Below are 11,786 nucleotides of genomic sequence, written 5' to 3'. Positions count from 1 at the left end.
TGATATCCTCTCATTGGCATTGTGTGGATTGATAAATATGAAACGTGGTCACGGATTGCTTGTTCTCGAACGAGCAAGTTATCACAGTCATTTGTTGGCACTGATCGTATTAATCATTAAGAAGACATAATGGTGACAATGAGATAAAATAAAATTGTATTGAGTAAACGGATTCAACTCAAATGAATCAATGATATCATATGAGGGTAACACCCACATGACGAGGTCATTAGAGAAATATGTTGGATGAATTGTTTTCGTATAGAGTATACAATAAGGAGTTTTTAATCATGGTATTTCTTGTGGACTGACTCCATAATTAAGTAATAGTGAATTATTGAACCAATGCTTCTGAACATAATTGCAATCACTAGAGCCTAATTGTATATATCCAATTTGTCCCTCCGCTAGCTCAACAAAAGCTCGATCGGACTGGATTTGAATCAGAAGAAAAATTCTACGACTTTGGGAATAATTTAGTTGAGTTTATTTATTCGATGTGGAATTAAATTAAGCGGTTATAAGAATTGTTCAACTAAAGAATCTGATTAAAAATTTTTCTTGAAAAATTAATTTGGAAAAATATAAGTGATTTTTGAAAAAATTAATTTTGATCAAGTAAAATTAAATTAATCAAATCAATTAAAATTAATATGATATTTTTGGAAGTTAATTTTCAGGTCAGACAATTGGCCCAATGGGTAATTGGACTCGAAAACTGGAACTGATATCATAAATTTGGCCCGAAAACCTAAAATCGAAACCAAGACACAAAAACTGCTCGGTATGTGAAACCTAGCCAACAGCCCAACCGGTCGCTAGACCAGACTAGACACGACAATGCCGGTGGTTGCGACGACGGCGTCCTGGTGGCTGATGGCAGTTGATCATCTGTGGTTGAGCAATGGTAGAGTTACACTCCTATTGGGACTCTACCAAGGAAATTGATTTCAGATTAACTATTACAGAAAAATTATATATTAAATTTAATTTAATACTTATCTTAATAATATTTTATTATTTTAATATTAAAGTGATTATCTTAATATTAAATTTAATTTAATGTTTATCTTGTAGATAAAATTTTATTATTTTAATAAGATTTAATATTAAATTTAATTTAATATTTATGTTGCTAAATATTATATTAATTTATTAAAGTGGTTAAGTTTAATCATAGTTGAACTCTCTAAACTCTCCCTATATAAAGAGAGCATTGGGTCATTATTTTCACACACTTGAACTCAAGAGAAAGTTATAGAGAGAAAATTCTCTGAAAGATTATTGCAGAAAATTTCTAGAGATATTTTTCTAATTTACAACTTGACCCAAAACTTTTGAGAAATTGCAAAATTATCTAACTGGTAATTTTTGTGAATTTTTTTGATTCGAAGTGAGCCCACACTCAGCAGACATGAGCTTAAAGATAGTAGAGAATACTACTCGGTCGAAGTTCTCATCCTAGACAAATAAAAATGTATAATTTTTAAACTCTAGTTGTTCCTTAAATTTATTTTTTGCTGCGTTTTCCAAACTCATCTTTTCCAACAATTTGTATCAAGAGCCAGGTAGTGTTCTATCTATCAGTATAAACAAATAATCAAAATAAATTTCTCTTCTTCTTGAATGATTTGATTACATAGAAAGTGTCATTCTTTAGATCTTATGCATGTTTTGAGTTATATATGAGAATGGATGCGATATAATATATTTGTTATGTAATTTTTTTTTACCGAGGTTGTGGTTCTTAGGAAATAGACCATGGACTATTATGTCCATGTAGGGCTATTTTTTTAAAATTCATAGAACTCTTGTGAGCCGAAAAAGCATATAGGACTTAAATGTAATTTTTCCAAAAAAAGTCCATGACAATGAAAAGATGTGATGGCGGTTGAAGACCCAATGAATGCCTTGTGGTGAAAAATTATGTAATTTTATTTTTCCATTTATTTTCTAGAAATAGAACTATGGAAACCTTGGCTGGTAATTTTATTTTAATTACCTATCTCTTTATATATTTATTTTATAATTGTTTATTATATTTATATTATGTAATGTTATAATTGTGATATATATGAGATGATCCACAGTTGATCGATTAAAAATAAGAAGTGTGGTAATGAGAAAATACATGTGTTGTATTGTTCTATACACTTCTTTAGGTTATTCAATAACTATGAGAAGTGTGGTAATGAGAAGATGCATGTCTAGGATTAGCTTTAACTAGAAAAGACTTGGTTTTTAAGCAGTCAAATTTTACTGACCTCCCTTTCATGGGACCCTACCTGGTGCAAGGTTCACTTTCACTTCTTCAATTTTTCCCTTGAAAGAAAAACTACGGAGAATCAGAATTGTTTGTTTTAAGATTGATTGATTCTTGTGAATGAATATTATTGCCATAGCATGCTATGCATATATTGGAAGCATATCATTTAGATAGGTAAGAATTCCACTAGGACTATTGTATGATCATTCTTGAAATTTGAGATAAAAAAACCTTGCATGTTTTCAAAATATTGAGTGGGAGAAGGTCCTTGAACAAGACTTACGGCATCCATTGATTGTCCCTAAGTGATAGCATGATAAAGTTTTGAGCTAGTTCCTACCCTGGCCACACCCCAAGGTAAACTTTTTCATGTGGGTTCACTAGATGAGATTTTCTTTTAAGGACAACTAGTCATGCATGACTTTTAGAGAGATTATCCCAAGATAACTCACAAATGAAAGCATGTTCATGATGGATGTTGAGTCAACGATTACACACTCAAGATCATCTCTTATTAAATAGTTTCCCAAGAAACAATATTTAAGCTAGAGATGATGGCCAAAGACGGTCATTAATTCATATGAAGTCTTGAGAATTAATACTCATGAAATGGTTGGATGTAATCCATGTTCTTACTAACCCCAATGCAAAATGGTTGATTGGTGTGAGAATGATTGTAGCAACGAATTTTTTTAAGGTTTTAATATAAGACGCATGCATCATACTGCATTCTTGATATGTTGCTGAAATTAAAAATATTTGCTTAATACAAAGATAGTAATTAGCGAAATCTTTATTTTTTCAGTTCAAATATGTCTCATACTCCTCTTATTAGCATTCTTGTTGAGAATAAATTAAATAAGGATAACTTTCAAGAATGGAAACGAAACTTGCTGATAGTTCTCAGCTATGAGAAACACAAATTTGTTCTTAACGAAACGTGTCCTTCTGAATATTAGCCTAAAGCAAGAAATCATTAGGGAGATTCTAACTTGATTGCTTGATGTTATATGTTAGCAAGCATGAGTTGTGTGTTGCAAAAGCAACATGAGAATTTTCGTACTACCAAAGAGATCATGACAAATTTGGAAGATTTGCTTGAAGGCCAAGTTGCGTTGGCTCGACAATTTGCTATTACAAATTTGATGAATTCTCAACAAAAAAATCAGCACCCCGGTCAAAAAACATATGCTTAAGCTTATGTGATTCTTTACGGAAGCAGAGGGAAATGGGGCTAAATTAGACATGAACACTCCAATTGAAATAGTGTTCAAATCCTTAACCAAGAGTTTGCTGGTTTTAGAGCTGCTTACAACTTAGGGAACAAGGTGCTTACCTTGACTCATCTCATGAAGGAATTGCAATCCTATGAGTTGATGTTGAATGGTGTTAAGTTGGTTGAAGAGAAACATGAGGCAAACTTAACTGAGGGCCCCTCGTCCTTTAAGGGGAAACAAAAAGCTAAGGGAAAGAAGAAACCGACTAAGTCTTCAGTTCCGCCTCATGCGTATAGGAAGAAGGCTAAGAAGTCAAAAGATCCTAAAAAGATCAAATATTTCTTCTACAATAGTAAAAGACATTTCAAATCAAATTGCAAGGAGTATTTGGATTACCTAGTCAAAAGGACAAATGTATAGAACTTTTTTTGGTTGAAGCTTGCTTAGTGGAAGAATCAATTGACAACTGGGTTATTAATTTTTGAGCCACTAACCATGTGTGTGTCTTTACAGGAGTTTAGCGAAACGAGAAGTCTACGTGATAGGAGCCTCTCATTGCGGTCCGAAGATGGGAGCTATGTTTCAGCTGAAGCAATGGGACAAGTTATTTTACACTTTGATAATTTTAGGAAGATTGTTTTAAAGAACATGTTTTATGTACCTCCTTTTAAGAGGAATTTAATTTTTGTAGCATGTTTATTCCCGTTATACTGTGACATTCAATAAAAGGATTGTTATTCATAGAAATCATTCTTTAATCTATAATGGATGGATGGAAAACAATCTCTACTTTATCAAACCAAATAACTACTCGATGCTTCAAATTGAAATAGTGAATAACAATCTTAAAACTTCTCACTCTAATGAGGGGTACCTATGACATTTAAGACTTGGTCATATTAACCAAGAAAATAATCACTAGACTTGTGAAAGATGGTCCCTTAAGTATGCTTAAAGAAGTTAGTCTTCCATAGTGTGAATCTTGCTCAGAAGGTAAAATGAATAAGAGGTCTTTTAATGTGAAAGGTACAAGGGCCAGCCAACCTTTAGAACTTGTGCACACTTATGTATGTGGTCCCATGAGCATCAGTGCCCGAGGAAGTTACGATTATTACATGAATTTTATCGACGACTATTCTCGATTTGGATATATGTATCTAATGTACCGCAAAAGCAAAAACTTTAATAAATTTTGAGAGTTTCGTGCGGAAGTGGAAAAATAATTAGGTTTATCCATAAATAATCTTCGGTCTAACCAAGGTGGGGAATACCTATCCGATGAGTTCTTCGGATACCTCATAGAGAATGAGATTTTATCCTAATTAACTGCGTCGGGCACTGCACGACAGAATGGCGTAGCTGAGAGAAGGAATAGAACCTTACTTGACATGGTTCGTTTAATGTTAAGCTATTCACAACTTTCTACTTCCTTCTGGAGATATACAATACAAACGGCTTGTTATATTCTGAATAATGTGTCAACCAAGTCTTCTTGTAAGACATCTTTTGAACTGTGGCATGGAAAGAAACTCGCTCTAAATCACTTTAGAATATGGGGTTGTCAAGCACACGTTCTAAATAAGGATGCAAAGAAGTTGGATGCCCGGATAGAATTATGCATGTTTGTAGGATATCTAAAAGGAAAAAATGGAGGATTATTCTACAATACAAAAGATAATACGATCAAAGTTTCTACTCATGCTACTTTTATCAAGGAAAAATACATCGATAACTTTAAGCCTCGAAGTAAAGTAGCACCCGAGAATCTTCTGGGAGTGGTAGAACAATTACAAGTTCAATTCTTGCAAAATTTGTAGAAAAACTTGCAAACGATCGACAACAATACAGAATATGTAGTGGCGGGAGAGTTTCTAAGAAACCAGACTTCTTTATCTATGATGGTAGTATTTATAATATAGAAGCCAATCATGAGGATGATGATCCACTCACTTACGAGGAGGCTATGCAGGATGTTGATTTCAAGCTCTAGAAACAAGCCATGGATGCTGAGATGACTTTTATGAAATCTAATATAGTATGGGAACTTGTAGACTTATCGATTGGGATTAAACCCATAGGGTGTAAATGGATCTACAAGAAGAAGAGAAATGCAGAAGGGAAAGTGGAAACACACAAAGTTAGACTCGTAGAGAAATGCTACACACAGAAACAAGGTATCGATTATGATGAGACCTTCTCTCTGGTAGCCATGCTCAAGTCTATCTGCATACTCTTATCCATTACCACTGCTCTCGATTACGAGATCTAGCAAATGGATGTCAAGACAGAATTTTTGGATAACTATCTTGATGAGACCATTTATATGGCTCAACATAATGGTTATGTTGTCAAAGGAAAAGAGCAGAAAGTTTGCAAACTGCCAAGATCCAATTATGGACTTAAGTAGGCGTCCCGCTCATGAAATAAAAAGATTTGATCAAACATTTAAGACTTTTGGATTTGAGAAAAATGCTAATGAACCTTATGCTTCTAAACGTATAAAGGACAAAAAGATGGTTCTTCTCGTTTTTTATGTCAATGATATTCTACTTATCAATAATGATTGAGGAGAATTTTCATCGGTTAAACTATGGTTAGCTTAACAGTTTAGGATGAATGACTTAGGTGAAGCTATTTATATTCTTGGAATTTGAATCCTTAGGGATTAAAATAATAAACCGATAGCATTATATCAAGCTTCATACATCAATAAGATACTAGAACGTTTTGCAATGACCTATGCGAAGCCAGGCATTCAGTCGACTATATTAGGTTTTCGTCTTTCTTTAGATAATTGTCCTAAGACAGATGAAGAAAAGAGCATATGAGTACGGTTCCATATGCTTTGAAAGTTGGAAGCCTTATGTATGTGATGCTTTGCACACATCTAGATATTTTTTTCACCGTAGGATTGGTTAGTCCGTATCAGGCAAATCCAGGTCTCAAGCAATGTCAAGTTGTAAAACATATATTAAGGTATCTTAAAAGAACCAGGAATTATATGCTTGTGTATTCTAGTGAGGATCTTACTTTTGTTGGATACACATACTCAAACTTCTAAACCTGTAAATATTCAAGGAAATCGACATTGGGAAATGTATTCATTCTAGGCCGTGGAGCCATAGATGCAGAAGTGTAAAAAAAATTGCACTGCTGACTCTACTGTGGAGGCCGAGTATGTGGTTGTTTTTGAGGCAACGAAAGAAGCAATATGGCTTCAAAAGTTCTTAACCGAACTTGAAGTTATTCGTGGTATAGAAAAAACTATAACAATAAATTGTGATAATAGTGCTGTAATAGCAAATACCAATAAATGAGAAGTCATAAGAGGACAAAACACATTGATCAGAAGTATCACTTGATATGAGAGGCAGTAGCCAAAGGAATTGTAGATGTGATGAAAGTAGCTTTTGAAAATAACCTTGTGGATCCATTTACTAAGATTCTTGTAATTAGGAGTTTTAACAAACACGTCGAGGATATGGGAATGCAAAACATGACACATTTACTTCATTAGGGCAAGTGAGAGATTATTGGGAAATGTGCCCATATTGTAGTACACATGTAACTGTTTTCTATTTATTTGAATGATCAATAAATAAATAAATTTAATTTCACATTTCACTATTATGTCTTTTGTATTTTCTGTCTTTTATATTTTGTATGCATAGCAAAATCGTGACAAACAAATATTAGCTCATTGATTGTCTAAAGTTCAAACTGAAGATAAGTGGCATTGTAAAGAACATTTACATTGCGAGAAAGACAACTTACTTCTGTAGATAATGTAAATGATTTCATAATCTCGTAAAAGAATCAAAGTGAGCAATTGATTCAAATACTAAGATGGATTATTATGTCATTTACAATTCAAATTGGTGAGATGACTAGTCTTGCCTATTAGAACAGTTGACTCCATGAGTAGAGACATAGATGTATTTATTGGTACAATGATACATTGGACTGGACCCAAGATGAATTAATTTTGAATATGTTTGTGAATTAATTCACTTGTGATGTTCATGGTGTGATTTACCGAAATCCTAAGTTAGTCACTGACCATGCATATGCAACTCATGAGCTTTCATATAAGTGGAGGCTTATGCTCTAAAGATGACTGAGACCATAGCCAGTATGTTGGGTACATGAATTGTGTATGGCATGGCTTTACTAGCAACAGTAGAATTGATAGCTCAATTGAAGAGTTAATGATATTCTCTCATTGGCATTGTGTGGATTGATAAATATAGAACGTGGCCACGGATTGCTTGTTCTCGAAAGAGCAATTTATCACAATCATTTGTTGGCATTGATCATATTAATCATTAAGAAGATACAATGGTGATAATGAGATAAAATAAGATTGTATTGAGTGAATGAACTTAACTCAAATGAATCAAGGATATCTTATGAAGGCAACACACACATGACGAGGTCATTGGACAAATCTATTGGATGACTTGCTTTCGTAAAGAGTATACAATAAGGAGTTTTTAATCATGGTATTTCTTGTGGACTGACTCCTTGATTAAGTAATTATGAATTATCAAAACGATGCTTCTAGACATAATTGTAATCACTAGAGCCTAATTGTATGTGTCTGATTTGTCCCTCGACTAGCTTAACAAAAGCTCGATCGGACTGCATTTGAATCAGAAGAAAATTCTACGACGTTGGGAATAATTTAATTGAGTCGATTTATTTTATGTGGAATTAAGTTAGGTGTTCATAAGAATTGTTCAACTATAGAAATTAATTAAAGAATTTCCTTGAAAAATTAATTTGGAAAATCTAAGTATTTTTGGAAAAATTAATTTTGATCAATTAAAATTAAATTAATCAAATCAATTAAAATTAATATGATATTTTTAGAAGTTAATTTTCAAGTCAAATAATTGGCCCAATGGGTAATTAAACTTGAAAATTAGAACTGAAGTCGTAAATTGGGCCCAAGAGCCCAAAACCGAGACGAAACCCAAAAACTGATCGAATCAAGCCCGATATGTGAAACCGAGCTGATGGTCCAACCGGTCGCTAGACCGAACCGGTTGGGTCATCATTGACTTACCAAATCGACAGTAGTTGAACCATCTCGGGGTGTCGTAAGGGTGTCGCACCTGCATCACCAAACATAGCTGTGCCGATGGCTACGACGGCGGTGTCCTGGTGGCCGGCGGTGGTTGGTCATCAGTGGTTGAGTAGTGGAAGAGTTACACTCCTACTGGAACTCTACCAGAGAATTTGATTTCAGATTAACTATTCTAGAAATAATATTATTTTAATAGTTTAATATGAAATTAAATTTCATACTTATCTTAACAGTATTTTATTAATTTAATATTAAAGTGATTATCTTAATATTAAATTTAGTCTAACATTTATCATTAATTTAATATTAAAGTGATTAAGTTTAATCATAGTTAATTTCTCTAAACTCTCCCTATATAAAGAGAGCATTGGGTCATAATTTTCACTCACTTGAATTCAAGATAAAGTTATAGAGAGAAAATTCTTTGAAGAGATTATTCTAGAAAATTTCTAGAGATATTCTTCTGATTTACAACTTGACCCAAAAGTTTAGAGAAATAAAAAAATTACCTTATTGATAATTTTTGTGAAATTTTTCTGAGTATAAGCAAACCCACACTCGGCAAACATGAGCTTGAGGATAGTTGAGAAGACTAGTCGGTCGAAGCGTTCATCCTAGATAAATCGAAAAGGTATAATTTTGATTAAGTATTTATTACTTTCGATATCACAACCAGTAGCTTGTTTTGGAAAAAAATTAAAACTCTAGACTTTCCCTAACATTATTTTCCGCTGTATTTTCCAAACCCATTTTTCCAAAAACACTCATTTGATTATTGAAGAATAACACCAATATCTTTATCTAGACAATCATAAATATGTTAGGTATTCAACCATTATTCAGTATCCATTTTTTAATGTTGACCCCTTTATTAGACTTGTGAAATAGAAAGGGAGAAAGTTTTATACGAAGATAATCCAATGAATTAAAAAGGAATTAAGTAAATTGATGGTTGTAAACTTTATAAAATGAGAAACATATTTGGAATGGCTCTCAATGTAACTCCCCTAACCCATATCCATCACTGAATTAGGGTTACGGAGCATTACTATACAATCGAAAACATTTAAATGTAATATTATTCAATAATATAACCACATCATAACCAATCATATACATACATATCGTCCCTAAATCGAGCCCTCGAGCCCCCTAAAAATATCTTAGGAGTAAATCGGTACCAATTTGAAACAATGTGGAAAGTTTAGGAAAAAGATACAAATTTTGCAAAAAAAAGGTCACATGGCCATGTGGCCAGGCCGTATGCCTCACACGGCTAAGACACATGCTTGTATCTTAGTTTGTTGCCTCTCATGGCTGAGACACACGCTTGTATCTCAGGTCATGTAACATTCGAACTAGGAAACATGGTCATGTCCCAGTGATGTGCGTGATAAGTTTCATATTTATGATTGATCGTACTTGAAGACTAACTATTATCACAATGAAGGCAAGCGCACCTATCGAACAGTAGTATAGTTTATAGCAAGACCGGAATGTCGAACCCACAGGAACTAAAAGTACTAGTATTAACTTTCTTTTTATTATCTAGCCTAAAAATAAGGGGATTTGTTTTATCTAACTAATTAACTAAACTAAGAATGCACAGAAAGTAAATTGGGAAAATACTTTTGGGAAAACTGATTGATTTAGACAATACCCGAGGGAAAAATCCACCTAGACTTCACTTGTTATTTGACTCTAAATTAGATGATTTATTCATTTGACTTGATCCGTAGAAATCCCTAATTTATATTATTATCTCTCTCGAGACTAACAACGTCTAACCCTAGGTTGATTAATTGGGATCTCTTTCTAATTAAAACCCCTAGTGTTGCGTTAACTTGATCTATGAATTCCCTTATTTGGTTCCACCCTAATTCGGCAGATTTATGTCGCCCTATGTCTAGCGGTGCAATCAACTCCGCTTAATTATGCTAGATCTACTCTTAGACAGGGACTTTTGCTCCTTTGAATAAGCACATCAATACTTGAATCAATATCCTGGAATATTAAAGCAAGAATTAAGAACACATAATTAAGATCAAATCAAATATTTATCATATAATTCAGAAAATAATAACAAGATTCGTCTTATGTTTCATTCCCCTTAGGTATTTAGGGGATTTAGTTCATAACTGTAAAAGGAAACATCTCAGAAGAATAATAACAAAACATAAAGAAAACCCAAAATCCCCTGAAGGAAATTAAAGGGAGATCTTCAGTGTTGAAGGAGAATCCGGCTTCTGAGATGGATCAATCGGCTTTCTTCGAGTAATTCCTTGCCTCCTACTCCGTGTGTATTTTCTGGGTACCTGCTGGGTGTTTATATAGGCTTTAGAATGCTTCAAAACCCTCAAAAGTAGCATTTTCTGAATAGGACTAGACTTGGGCTCGACAGGGACACGCCCGTGTGACATGCCCGTGTAAGGTGGCTTAAGCCATGTTGCAATCTGTTAAATAGACACAGGCATGTAAACTACCCGTGTGAGGAAGTCCAAGCCGTGTTGATTTCCCACGTTGACCCATTTTCTCCGTTTTTGTCTCGTTTCTCGCTCTTTTTACTCTCCTATGCTCACCTAAGTATAAAACATGAAATTAAAGGCCTAGGAGCATCAAATTCCATAAATCTGATGATAATTCATCCAAAAATAAGATAAGTATGGGAAAAAATATGTATAAATTGCGACTTATCAAATACCCCTACACTTAAGCGTTTGCTTGTCAAGCAAAATCCTTAACTCACAATCAAAATAAATTATTCTCAACTTATAATTCTTATCAATAGTATCTCAAAATAATCCATAAGTAATCATACATTGAAAATTCAACTCGAAGAACATCAAAGTTTCAAATATTCCAAGTTGAGCATTTTATTACGAAAACATAGGTGTCTCCCACATCTAAGTAATCACCTTTGATTCAAAATATCGCAGAGTTTCACATCCTCACTAAAGATTCACTCAAATCACTCAAGGTGTTTAAGGACAAGAAATTTAGCACTCAATAGTCACTATGAAAAGTTATTACCATAAGCTTGCGTGAACATTAAATCTCCACCATTATATATTGAGATGATACATCAATCAAAAGGTTTTTAGAGGGTTGTAATGTGACTTTAGTTAAGGGGTGTGGTCATAAGCTGAAAGAAAAGGTTAGAATCAAGATTGAATTGAGAAATTACCTAATTAGAAAAAATAATAAAATTGACAAA

This window comes from Gossypium hirsutum, chromosome A03 (genome assembly GCF_007990345.1).
Source record: "Gossypium hirsutum isolate 1008001.06 chromosome A03, Gossypium_hirsutum_v2.1, whole genome shotgun sequence".
NCBI classification, from domain to species: Eukaryota; Viridiplantae; Streptophyta; class Magnoliopsida; order Malvales; family Malvaceae; genus Gossypium; species Gossypium hirsutum.
The sequence above is the reverse complement of the archived record's forward strand: the minus strand, read 5'-3'. Positions refer to the sequence as shown.